Source organism: Paroedura picta, chromosome 8 (assembly GCF_049243985.1).
Source record: "Paroedura picta isolate Pp20150507F chromosome 8, Ppicta_v3.0, whole genome shotgun sequence".
Classification (NCBI taxonomy): Eukaryota; Metazoa; Chordata; class Lepidosauria; order Squamata; family Gekkonidae; genus Paroedura; species Paroedura picta.
Window position 1 is genome coordinate 11,937,959 of NC_135376.1, and position 13,834 is coordinate 11,951,792.

Here is a 13,834-nt window from a genome sequence, read left to right on the forward strand (position 1 = left end):
CGTTTGGATTTGGGGCGATTTAAAATTTCTTTCTGCAGCAAGAAGGATTGATCCGGAGTGACCCTACCTTTATTGTGCGATATCTCAGAGTGCTTTTAATCCTGAATATATTACAAAATCGCATTGTTTTGAATCGGGGCTCTCCTCCGTGGTAGAAGACTGGTGATTGGCCACGGGTGGTCATGTGATGAATTTGCCTTAAAGGAGAAGCCCCTAATTTCTCTCAACTTCTGTCAGTCCTGGATTTCCCCCCCCCCCTTCTCTGCCTTTTTTGATCTTCTCCCCCTCCCCTCCAAGAAAAGAAAGAGGCTCCCTGCTTGGCTCCTCTCCCCCCACCCTTCAAGAAAAGAAAGAAAGAGGCTTGGTTCCCCCCCCCCTTCTGAACTACCCTAACCACGTGCAGAAGACTTTCCTGTTTCAATGGGGAGGGGGGGGGAAGAGGAAGATCTGAGTTCAAAGCAATCTGAATTCAACAGGATTGACAACGGAATAAACAAAGTAAGTGCAGACTCTGCCCAGGTCTCTCTGTGATGCTCTGTTGATTTAGAAGCCTGGTCTATACGCATTGTTGTGTTGTCTGAGTTATTTCAGAACAGATAAAATGTCTGGTATCCTAATCAATATTGTTCAGGGAAAATTAAAGGGTACAAGCCCTACAACAGGGTGGCCAAACTGTGGCTCTCCATATGTCCTGAGGTTCATGGGAATTGGAGCTCATGGGACATCTGGAGAGTCAAAGTTTGGCCACCCCTGTCCTGTGGCAATAAAACTGGCATGCAATGGTAGAGCATTTGAGGACAGCAACCTGGATCCCATGCATCTCCTGCCATACTTTGAAAATGCAAGTAGGAACCAAAATTCTTACTCATCATTGGGGGAAGCTTTTCAAGAAGACACATAGCATGAAAATGGAGCCTAAAGCCAGAGCCACTAAAAAAGTTATTTCAGCAATGACACAAAGGCACTTGTTTTTTCTCCATTGCAAAGGCAAAACATCAGCAGGCGAATGTTTCAGATTAATTTTTAACAGCTTGGTTCTATTAATAACTGCTCCGCTGCGATTTATCTGGACTAGTCTGGAGAAGTAATAACTTGTGATCCGTAACGGCAAGCATATGATACATCTTTGTTGCAAACTGCCTGAAGTCCATATCTGCGCAAGATGGATGAAGGCCAAGGTGATTTTCATTAGGTGAAACATTTCTATGGTATTGTTCCAAAGCTATCAGAAGCCCTCTAACATCACTGACTGCTAACACCACTGATGGATCATGTGCTTTCTGATATCTGGCCAGCCATATGTAGGAAGTCAAATAATACTTCTAAGCAAACAAAGCAATTTCATGCTTGTGCGTAGCTCAAGGGGCTGAGTACTGTACCTCCTAGAACTCCTATGGACTATCTTTTCCTTCAGGGGAAACCCCCTAATTGCAAATGGTTCGGTTCCAGACTTACAATGAGAGATGTCAAGCCTGGCCTGGCTACAAGTGGGATACTGTGGGGAGGAATGTGGTGGGAGACAAACGACAACCTGGCAAAAACTGGAAGTGACATCATACCACTCTAGGAGTTGCTTGAAAGTCTATGGTAAGAACACTGAATATTGTATTACTAATATTGTGGCCAGGAAGAGCGCCACCTGTTGGAATAGGCCAGATCTGTAGTGTGCATAACTCAGCAGCATATGACGACTAACCTACAGGGGGCATTGGAGAAAATGTGTAGTTAACATATTTTGATGAGGAACTTCCTTGTATTTTTCAAATAATCTTCTCCTGTTTCCTGATTGGCTCATTTAGATACTTCCTGCTCCTTTACTGATTGATTGGTTTAATTTCTTGCCTGCCGCTGTTCTCAAGCCGTCTCCCAGCAGACGACAGCAATACACCCCCCACAATAAAACAATACAATTCCAACATTAAAACCCATTCCAAGATGGCAGCAAAATTAAAAAAAACCCACCCTGACCCACCCACCCAGTCCTTTCGATTGTGGCTTGGGAGTTCAGCATGAGTTAAATATGAAATAAAGGTTGCGATTGATTTCGAAGAGTGAATTTGGTTTTACTTTGGGCAACTATCCTGCACTTAGATCAACTCTCCCATCAGGGTTTAGTGGGTGGGCAGCCCATCTGCAAACATTAAGGAACCCTTGATATTTGTGAAGTCAAAGGTAGGGCCTGACCAGGACATTTCAAGATTCGACTCAGTCCGTCCTTCATCTATTCCACTAACTTGCTAGGGATGGAGCCGTGGATACGCATCATTGTACAGAAGAAAAAACAGGAGAGCATCCAAGATCGTTTGCCCCTTTACAGCGAGGTCTGCTGAATATATCATCCGATTCGGCTTTGAAACGTGGGTCTCACAAAGCCTGTCAAACCCCTTCCTTTCACCGCGTCTGGAGCACCTTGAAGAACCCGCTAAGGCAAGAACCAGACGATAATTCCTTTCCAAGAGTCGAAGGTGTTAGAGAAAATACCCATTAATGTCTGATGTTACTGCCAAAAGCAAAATAAGAGAAATAAAATAAGCCGGTTACTGGTGCATTGCAATTCTTACAACAAGAGGCACCGTTTTCAGAAAGGAATTGAAAAGAGTTGTCTCTTCCAAGGCCTTAATTTTGGATGGGTAGCCAGGCTAGTCTGTGGCAACAAAATACAACAGCTGAGTTCATTAGCACTTTAGAGCAGCCCTTCTTTCTCTTTTTATCATTGAGAAATCCCAGAAGCGGTGAGATCCTGCGAAATCTGGTTGGGAAGCATAGCTGTGGACATGGCCAGCCTGGGCCCCTCCCCTTCCCAACCCTTACAGGCCCCTCATTGGCCATTTTGGGAGGGGGTGGAGCGGGTCGTCATGACCATATATGGTCACATGACATGATAAAGATTCAACACATTTAAAAATTCTATACAAAAATTAACTTCCATCCATTCAGGAAACCCTTCTGGGGCCCTCAAGAAACTGCAGGGTTTCATGAACCTTTGGCTGAGAATCCCTGCCTTAAAGTCTAACGTTTATTCCAGCTTAAGCTTTCATGGGCCAGAAGTCGTTTTATCCCAAGGACATCAGAAGACGAAGCCAGCCCTCACTCACAAAAGCTTATTACGGTAAGATGATGATGATACTTTTATTGGTACCCCCCCCCCCCCCAATCCCTGGTCACCTCAGGATAGAGGACAACAAGTTTAAAACAATCACACAGCTGAACGTCAAAGATATTGACCTGTTATTAGATCCTTTTCAATCAAGATTTAAACCAAAGGGAGTTATTTTTGCCCCTTTTTATCAGCCTGGTCAGTCCCGTGATGTTATTTACTGCAGTACCATGAAGAGCTACAAGTGCCCATTTCCAGCCTCTATTAAAGGGACAGGACATTTTTCTCCAAGCCAGTTAGCAGCTCAACATCTGGTCCACAACTCATTCAGAGTCACTTTACACATTCATATAACTCTATGGATAGTTCCCATGAGAGCTCTTTGTTTGGGTATCTTTGCTTCCTCCTCCCTTTCATTGTGGGTTCGCTGTTTCCCTCCCTTCCTCCCACCAGTTATGGTCTGTTCTCACCTCCTCATCAGCATTCATCTTAAGTTTCAACCCTTAACCAAGGGTAGTCGACCTGTGGCCCTCCAGATGTTCATGGACTACAATTCCCATGAGCTTATGGGAATTGTAGTCCATGGACATCTGGAGGACCACAGGTTGACTATCCCTGCCTTAAGCTACGCAGACAAGGCCAGAACCTAAAGGATCATCAACACAGGCTACCTTTGTTGGCAATACAAAAAAAAACACACACACAACCCCCATGCTAATCAAATCCCAGCCACTCCATCCCATGAAGGATATCCACAGAGACAAGCATAAAGGTGTGAATGGTAGATCACAAGCTATTTATCAATTGCTGCAATCTCCATTCAAGCTCAGAACAGCTGGTCCAAGAGTCTGAAGAGCTCTGGCCACTGTCGTTACCGTTTAACCCCCAGCAAGCTGAGTACTCATTTTACCGACCTCGGAAGGATGGAAGGCTGAGTCAACCTTGAGCCGGCTGCTGGGATTGAACTCCTGGCTCATTGGGCAAGTTGGACAACAGGGCATTTTTGCTATACAGCAGCCGCGGCTATTCATATAGGAATTTTTCCATTTAGTCTGAGGTTTTTCATTTAGTCTGAGGAAGAGTGCATGCACTCAAAAGCTCATGCCTTGAACAAATCTTTGTTGGTCTTAAAGGTCCTATTGGACTCTATGTTTGTTATAGTAATGTGTGTAACCCTACTCTCACTTACACAGCCTAGTTTTCTGCAGTGTTTCAAATACCACGTCTATGCTTTGCTTCAGATTGCTTTAAGCACAGTCCAGCTCTACTGTTTATCAGGTGTTCCATCCTATTGACTGTATTAGACTCACCCTGGGCAATCCACCTGAAGACTCGGGGAACCAAGCAAACTGGTACTCATTGGGGGTTTTCTGCAGGCTCACCCAACAGTATAAATAGGAGCTCTCCAGAGCCATCTCAGGTCAGGGCAGAGAAAATGGCGTCAGGCAAAATGCTCTTCCTCCACCACTGCTCTGATCAGATAAACTTTTACATCTCATCTCTCTTAGTCTTATTTTGGGGGGGGGGGCATCATCTGGACATGGAATTGGGTTGGGCAACTAGTTGTGAATTTCCTGCATTCTGCAAAGATTCTGCATAGAACCCTCTGATTCTATTCCCTTTAGGACTCTAGCTTGAGGCCGTGGATCAGTGGAGAAACACATGGAAGAAGCTTGGGTTCCAAATGCCGAGAAAGACCTTTCTCTGCCCGAGACCCTTGAGAGCTGCTCTCCCTGCAGGAGGCCAAAGTGAAACGGAGAGGCCAGCGCTTGGACTCAACACACGAGGCGGCTTCCTACGACCGACCGACTTCTGCAGAGAAAACTAGGCCCTGAGTCAGAGAACGGTGATGCGCTTCATAAGAACCCCACACAATAAATAGTGAGCATGCATTTCTTCTTTGTCTTCTGCTTCATTCCTTTTTCTGTTTGTAAGGACCAGCACACCGGGACAGTTCAAATTAAAACAGGAGAATCTCTTCCTAGGAATTCACACTTCCTATTTTTATTTTTTTGTGCCTCTGCAGCAGCAGAGTCATAGTTACAATCTTTCCAGCCCATCGGTGAAGGCCATCTGTCCCAAGGCATCCAACATCAGTTTCAAGGCAATATCGATCTGGTTCGCTTTGGTTGCAGAGCTAGAGTGTACAAACAACCTCCCCTCCTTTTAACGCAGCCCAGCCTCCCTTCCCGGAGGATTCGTGGTGGTGCTTTCAAAGCAAACATCAACTACTTCCCTAAGTGCCTTCCACATGTTGTCTGGAGCTAGAGGTCCCCCCCGGCAAGAATTGGGGACACAGGTGAACATGGAAACGGATATGCCTGTGTTTGGGAGTGGGGAGGAGGAGAAGCAAATTCTCATCTCAAGACCTCTTTCTTCCTAATATCCCACAGTAGGTATTAAGTGAAATCCGCAGATGAAGCTTAAATAAGAGGGAACAGTATGCTGCACAACAAGAATCTGCTACAAAACACCAGGAATTGCTCAAAAGCGAAGATTTAGAGCAGGGGTGGGCAAACTGTGGCCCTCCAGATGTCCATGGACTGCAATTCCCACGAGCCCCTGCTAGGGGCTCGTGGGAATTGCAGTCCATGGACATCTGGAGGGCCACAGTTTGCCCACCCCTGATTTAGAGGAATGGGAAGAGAGGGCTTCACATATGCTCTGCTATTTATTCTGTGTTTGAGACCCTCCCCCGATTTATAGGGTTTAGGGTTTCCATGGAGGGACAAAGGGGGAGGGGAGACACAAGCAGGCATGTGGTGCTATGTCACTTCCAGTGAAGAACTGGAATTAACATAGGGTAGCTGTAGGAAACATCAGAAACTATGGAAACCATAGAGATTCCCAAAATTCCTAGAGGTAGTCTATATCCTAGAGCTACTCTACATAGTATGCCACTGTTTTTTTTTCCCTCCACTCCTGCTGCTGCTAAGAGCTATGGTGGGCAATGGGATCCGGAAAGTTGTCAGATGGGATTTCAGACCTACGTAAAACAAGATGAACAAAGCTGCCCATCAATTGAGTTACCAGTAATTCAGCCTTGCTCAGTTGTTTTAGTCCTTCCCTTCTAACATATCTTGGGTCATCATTGGCCATTGCTGCAAGGGGAGGCACATCAACATGCCCGTATATGAATCTCAGCATACTATTTGAGAAAAGCAACATCTAGTATTTCTATTGAAGTGTTAGCTGGCACCTACGCCTGAGTAACACCACTTTGCTCCAACCTTCTAGGGAGGCAAAAACTGTTGAGCCATGTCTGCCAATGTACAATCTGTTTTCCTTTGTTCCTGAAAGCCAGCTTGGTGTAGTGGTTAAGAGTGGCAGCCTGTAAACTGGAGAACCGGGTTTGATTCCCCAGTCCACCTCCACAGGCAGTCATCTGGGAGACCTTGGGCCTGACACAGTTCTCTCAGAGCTCTCTCAGCCTCACAGGGTGTCTGTTGTGGGCAGAAGAAGGGATTGTAAGCTGCTTTGGGATACTTTTGGGTAGTAAAAAGCAGGATACCCCCCAAAAAACAAAAACACCTCTTGTTCTTCTTTGCTGTCCAGTAGGATTTCCTTATGGAGGAATACTCGTGAGAAAATGTCATGTTGTGCTGGAAAATGCATATGAATTTTGCAGCAAACTATTTATTTGTGACAAAGAAATAAACACACACACACACAGCCAAGGTTGGGTTTTTCATTGTCCTATGTGCTTATCCATGGGGGGGGGGGGGGGAAGAAATTCCAAATCAATTCTGTGCAGAAAATAAACGAAAAAATTGTAGTGATGATGTTATTGCATTGTTATAATGGAAACTCCAAATTGAATTAAGAAATGTTACAACTGAATTACAACAGACTGACTGAGGCAGAATCTCCCTCTGGTCCCATCATCAGGCTGTGGTGTGATTTGTTTGTTATTATTTCTATTCTATTGTTATTCTTTGCCCAAAAGGGCCAGAGAAATCACACTGAGCTAAATGACAGACAAACCATCGAGGAAAAGAAAAAGACTGTTCTGTCTGCCAAAGGAATGTGAAGGGCAAATCGTCACATTCCAATAAGCAGGGGCTGACAGAAAGTGAAACATTTTTGCTGTAATTAGCAACCAGCTCTTGGGACATTGATGTGAAATTGGAATCTGTAAAGCTCTGGACCAGGGGTAGTCAAACTGCGGCCCTCCAGATGTCCATGGACTACAATTCCCAGGAGCCCCCCTTTGTCATTGGGGCCTAATGTCCAGAGCAGGGGTAGTCAAACTGCGGCCCTCCAGATGTCCATGGTCTACATTCGCTGGCAGGGGCTCATGGGAATTGTAATCCATGGACATCTGGAGGGCCGCAGTTTGACTACCCGTGCTCTAACCCTTCCCTCCAAAACTCTGTACCCTTGGATTTACACCACATCCAAACAGCAGTTCTGACATCCTTGAGAGACTCAAATTATGCTCCCTTTAAATGTTCTTTGAGTTAGGGGAACAAAAATAAGCCTGAAGGGACAAGAGCAGGGCTGTAGAGCAGGTGGGGTAAGGCTTCCCAATGAAATTCTCATCCTACAGCCCTTGCAACCTTTGCAGAAAGAGTAGACCCGTAGCACCATTCCTGTGGTGACTTAGAATCTGTCTCCTCTTGCTTGTTTTGCTCACACGTGTGTTGACAGAGTTCGTTTGGCCGTCGACATTGGAAGAATGCCTCAAGTTCTCCACAGAACTGAACCATCTCTGTGGATTTGCTGGGGCAGATTGATAGTCCACGTAACAGAACTGGATGATCTGCAGGACTGAGATGGGTCCAAACTGCAAATGGTCACTGACAAAGTTTTATTTCTCCTAAATTTTTTGTGAACTGCAACTGAATTCCAGGGGACTGATTGGTTGTTTTGACAAAGAATTATCCTATGGCTGTATTTGGATGTGTGGCATGGTTTACTAATGTAACAGAATTAATTGTTGCTATATTTTCCCAGTGTCATGCAAGGAGTTCTTAGTCTGGGGAAGAGTTCTTGCACTCGAAAGCTCACGCCTTGAATTAATCTTTGTTGGTCTTAAAGGTGCCACTGGACTCTGATTTTATTGTGTGTGTGAAGGTGCCCTTATGAGAACAAAACACATTTGAGTACCCAGGTTATTATGAAGGAACAGAACAAAGTCTGAGTCCAGTGGCCTTTTTAAGAGCAATGAAGTTTTATTCAAGGTGTAAGTTTTCATGTGTGCGCACTTGTTAAAAAGTTAAAAATAGTACGAGGAAAATTGAGCTTGGACACCCAAGAATGGTGGTGGAACGTGTAGAGGGAGGGGAATGACCTTGAAATGGACAGCTGACCTTTGACGGGCAGCAAAAGGGCAGGAGGAGAGAAATACGACGGAATCTATATACTATTGAATTACCTTCAGCTTGGATGTGAAGCAAGGTGAAAATGAGCACAAAACCACCCTCAGAAATACCAAGAAAACAGCAGCCAGAAAGCAACCTGAGTGCTGAAAGCAGGAAAATGGAAAAAAAAGAAAACCTGGCAGACATGCATAGTGAAAACAAGGAAAGATACCTCTGCATAACATGTGCACCCCCGATTGGCCCCCAGAGCCCCGGACTACCATTCCCACCAGTTGGGAGGCACGCAGCACCTCCCAACCAGCCCACGCACTCCCATGCCTGCCTGCGGCCACCTGCCACCATTACTCCGCTTGCTGGCCACGCTACAGGTAGGTAGCCGGAGATGCACATGCCACCACCCCTCCCACCCCATCCTCCCCCCTCCCCGACAACTGCGCCCCTGCTCTGGCCACCGCCCCGACGCACCGCCCTCCCCGGAGCCCTGGGGGGAGACGCGCATGCCCTGGCCCATAGATGTGACTGTCCAAGTGAATTGCAGTTCCGCTGTGACAGCCTCAACAACCCCCCCCCTATTTTATGTAACCCCAAGCAGGCAGCAAAAAGCACCTGCACCTGGTGTGTGCTTCCGTGCACAGCTGGCTGACTGCATTCCACTTGCTGGGTGATGGTTTATGCAGGCCTGATGCGGCCAGAGCAGTTAAATACCCACAGTTCCACATTGTTGTTATGTGCGAAGTCGTGTCCGACCCATCGCGACCCCATGGACAATGATCCTCCAGGCCTTTCTGTCCTCTACCATTCCCCGGAGTCCATTTAAGTTTGCACCTACTGCTTCAGTGACTCCATCCAGCCACCTCATTCTCTGTCGTCCCCTTCTTCTTTTGCCCTCGATCGCTCCCAGCATTAGGCTCTTCTCCAGGGAGTCCTTCCACATAGGGCTGCCAAACTATCTGTTATGGGGGGAGACTTCCTGTGGGCAGTCCTGTTGCCGGGTGCTGAAATTGGCTTCCATAGTGAGATAATAATCCTATATCTCTGTTTTGCCCTGGGGGGTTGGGAAGGATGTCGGGGACGCAGCCAACGAATAATATTTGTCTACAAATATACAAATAATATTTGTCTCAGTGCAACAGGCTTCCTTGGGTGGTGGTGGGCTCTCCATCTTTGGAGATTTTTAAACAGAGGCTGGATAGCCATCTGACGGAGAGACTGATTCTGTGAAGGTTCAAGTGGTGGCAGGTGACAGTAGATGAGCAATTGGGATGTAAGTGTCCTGCATAGTGCAGAGGTTTGGACTAGATGACCCAGGAGGTCCCTTCCAACTCTATTATTCTATGATTTTATGATTCTTCTTTTCCTCCGATGCAGATGGATCCTGCCCCACCCAGATCAGGGACTTCAACTGCTGCAGAGCTGCTCATGGGGAAAATATCATGTTACCTGCTTCCTAGCTGAATAATCCTCCAGGAGCAGCAGAGCTGTGATATTCCGAACAATAACGGGGGGAAGAAGAAAAACACGACTGGCTGTGCTGCATCCCAAAATAAGCTCCACTCCGTGAATCCCATTGCAGAGCTGAAGTTTCCGGCCACTGCCAGTCCATGAGGTGACCAGAGGCTGCACTCATGTGCCGTGCAGAGCCACTGCAAACGCTCATTGGAAGGGGGTAGGTGAGGGCGGATGGTTGCCAAAGCAGAAATTACTGCAGCCACCCTTCCTCTCTGGACAGATCTGTCCCTTTATGTCCCGGACACGCCTACAATGAAAAGTGACCAGTGCCATGCAGAGAAAAAGGGTGAGCATTCGGTAAAGCTAGGAGTGGGGAGTCACTTGATCAGAACTGGGGAGCGGGCAGCTCACTCGCTTAGCTCAATTTGCTCAGCCGTGACAGATCAAAGACGGCCACTGGTTAGCAAATCATCCAGAGGTATCTCGCGCCTGGCCTTTTGCCCCGAACAAGATGACAACAAACCTCAGACAGGCACGGCCGAAGCGGTCGACGCACTGCCCAACGCACTAGTCTAGCAGCACGACTAACAGGGGCTGCTATCTGCTTTGCATGCACATCTCCTATTTCTTCCCTTCCCACCTCCTTTCCCTTGAGTCACCTTTGCAGCTTTTGCTGTCTCGCTGCCTCTTTGCACTCAGGGATATGCTATCGAAGGGTCAGGACGGATATCAGACGGGCTGTGGCTCAGGGGAAGGGCCTGCGTTGCATGCAGAAGGTTCCAGATTTGATACCCAGAAGGACTGAGGTTTGATCCCCAGTATCCCAAGTACACATTTTGCAGTTGTGTGTTATTATTATTACTAGGTGCAAAGCCCGTTCCTAAAAATGGGCTTTGAAAAGCTTTGAAAGCTTAAGGTGGCTTTGGGTGGCAACTCGCAGCCAGTGGGGCGGGTGGGGGCAGGCCAGAAGTCCCTTGTCAGCAGGCCCAGCCTAGCAGGCCAAGAGGCCCTCGTGAGCAGGCCCTCCACCACAACCCTTTGCCCAGGGCCCTCTCCTCTTACCTGCTGCTGTCTCCAGGCACTGAGGTGTCTGAGAGCAAAGAGACTAGAGTCCAGGGACGAAGGGCGGGAGCTGCAGGGGCAGGGCCAATCAGGGCAAAGGTGGCTGCACCCTGATTGGCCCTATTCCAACTTGGACAGCCAGACACGTCCCACCCCCTAGGCAGTTTCATAAATATATAGAGGAACAACAATGGATAAGGATTATTTATTATATTTTTTATCCTGCCACTCCCACAAAGGCTCGTTGCGGCTAACAATAAGCATAAAACCCCCATAAAACCCATAAAACAATTTATGTTCATTGTGTGAAAAGAAACCTACACAGAAACATGCTTGTTTTGCACACATTTCTTTAGTTTGCGTATCTTAAGACGATTTTCAAATGAAAACTATGTATGTTTAGGGCCATCGAGCCACAACCGACTTGTGGTGACCTCAGCAAGGGGCTTTTAAGGCCAGTGAAAAGCAAGGGTGGTTTGCCATTGCCTCCCTTCTACAGAACAGTTCTTGGCAGTCTCCTCTCCAAATTCAAACCTTGTTTACCTTCCAAAATATGATGAGAGCAGGCTATGCACCATGGCACCTTCCCTCCTGCACGAGGACTAGAAACCACTGTAAAAATCACAGTGAGAAGGGCAGACTGGGGAAAGGAAAGGGTTAAGGTCCTTTCCTGACCATCCCTTCCCCCCTGCTAATCCCGCGTTCCCATCCTGCTCTGCAAAGTGGAAGTCGCAATCTGACTTTGAAGACGTGCAAAGAAGGCCAGGCATAGTTCTGCTCTCAACATTCAGATCCATTGGTGTGCATGGAAAACTGTAGCAAAGGCTCAATTCTCGCCCCATCCCCGTCTCCCTCCCTCCCCTCCCATCTTGCTTTGGAAACAACCCCCGAGTGCAGTTGACATGTTGTCATGCTTCACGCATGAGATGAACAACTGGCCCACTTAATTTCACCCTGTTAACCAAACACCCAGATACTCTGGGGCTAATGGAGCCTTCGCATTGGCAGGTGAGCGGAGGCGAAATTTCATCTGTGCTAATTCGCCCAAAAACAGATGGTGCATGAATTACAGTGTGCTAGAGCTGCTTGGCAGAGTCTCTGTTTAGTCTCTTCCACTATTATTTAGATTAATGATCAAGGCTTTCTCTCCCTGTCCTGCTTGCTGTAACTGAAGCACACAAAGCGTGGCGGCAAAATAGAGGTCTTCCTGGAGAAATCCTACCTGTCTCATTGAAACAGAGGACAAAGCCACATGGACATTGGCAATCTTTCAGACCTTTCTGTGCTCCTCTCAGAAGCTACATCTCATAGAATCATACAGCTGGAAGGGACCTCCTGGGTCATCTAGTCCAACCCCCTGCACTGTGCAGGACACTCACATCCCAATCGCTCATCCACTGTAACCTGCCACCCCCTTGAACCTTCACAGAATCCGCCTCTCCGTCAGATGGCTATCCAGCCTCTGTTTAAAAATGTCCAAAGATGGAGAACCCACCACCTCCCGAGGAAGCCTGTTCCACTGAGAAAACGCTCTGTCAGGAACTTGTTCTGGATGTTTAGACGTAATTCTTTTGAATTAATTTCATCCCATTCGTTCTGGTCCGTCCCTCCAGGGCAGGAGAGAACAACTCTGCTCCACCCTCAGTGTGGCACCCTTTTAAATACTTGAAGATGGTGATCAGATCCCCTCCCAGTCGTCTCCTCTCCAGGTTAAACAAACCAAGTTCCCCCAACCTTTCCTCATATGTCTTGGTCTCCAAACCCCTCACCAACTTTGTTGCCCTCTGAAGTGCAAATGAGAAACAACCAAAACATCCAACCATGGGCTGAACCAGGTACGATGCTAGAGAACCTCATTCTGAGCTCCCTCTTCTCTAAAGGTGGCTCAGTGGCAGATGGGAAGGATCTAGATCAAGACCTTTGCAAACCCTTCCCCTACACATCTTTTCGAAGGAACAGGATTTGTTCTAGTGGAGAAAGCAACAGCAAATACCCTTCTAGGTTGTAAAACTGTTTCAGAGCACCAATTCTACAGCAACAACAAAAACCCTGCAGGGAAGATGGGTGTGTTCAAACCAGCAGCTGAACTACAACACTTCTGATTGTGGAAAGGTAAATGTTTCTGCTAGAGTTGCCAGGTCCCCCTTGTCCACGGGCAGAAGATGTCAGAAGATGTCAGTTGTCAGATCAAGGCTGGGAACGTATTGGGAGATTTGGGAGTGAACAGGGGCCTCAATGGGGCACAATGGCATAGCATTCCTTTCCGAATCATTCATTTTGTACAGGGATCTGATCTCTATAGTCTGAAGAAGAACTGTAATTCCAGGGACTACCTAGGTCCCACCTGGAGGCTGGCATCCTAGTCTCAGCTGATTCTACTTCACACAGTTTATGTTAGGAGAAAACAGTGGAAAGGGGAACAATCATTACTATTCTGGGCTCTGAGAGTCTGCTGAGGTTTTCTCAGAATCCCATCACGAATTTTCCATGGGATACAGGGGCGAGTCCCCCAGAGGGGTCTGTCCAACAAAGCAATCTCATTATAATTCTCAGGATCATCCTTCTTACGCTGACATCCCTTAACCCGTCAGTCTTGGAAAGAAATACAGGCTTGTTTGTTTTTTAAGGAGGGGAAGTTTTCACACAATAGCAAATGTCTTGACCTCCCTTTTCTACGACACAATGGTGAAAACTCAGAGTGTTGCTGATCTTCACTGCTAGGCAAAGTGCTTTCCATGGAGGCCTTCGAACATTATGCTCCCTTTCTGACAGTACTGCAAGTCACACTCTGTGGAAGGGTTACCTTCAAAACAAATGTTGCTATGATACGTTGAGGGCTGAATCACACAGTCAGTATTTTCATGTGGCACGCCACAATAGAGATGTTGCTGAACCCTGGAAT

General features: G+C 47.0%; 1 protein-coding gene and 1 long non-coding RNA gene across 12 annotated transcripts in view; one reads left to right on the forward strand and one right to left on the reverse strand.

The window, feature by feature from the left end:
• NLGN1 (neuroligin 1) overlaps positions 1 to 13,834 on the reverse strand; it is a 692,408-nt gene that overhangs the window by 21,491 nt on the left and 657,083 nt on the right. The gene's annotated exons all lie outside the window — the stretch shown is intronic.
• LOC143842969 (uncharacterized) lies at positions 1,279 to 4,983 on the forward strand. Its single transcript, XR_013233411.1, has 4 exons — positions 1,279 to 1,587; positions 2,242 to 2,427; positions 3,026 to 3,109; positions 4,723 to 4,983. It is a non-coding gene; the product is annotated as an uncharacterized LOC143842969 (long non-coding RNA).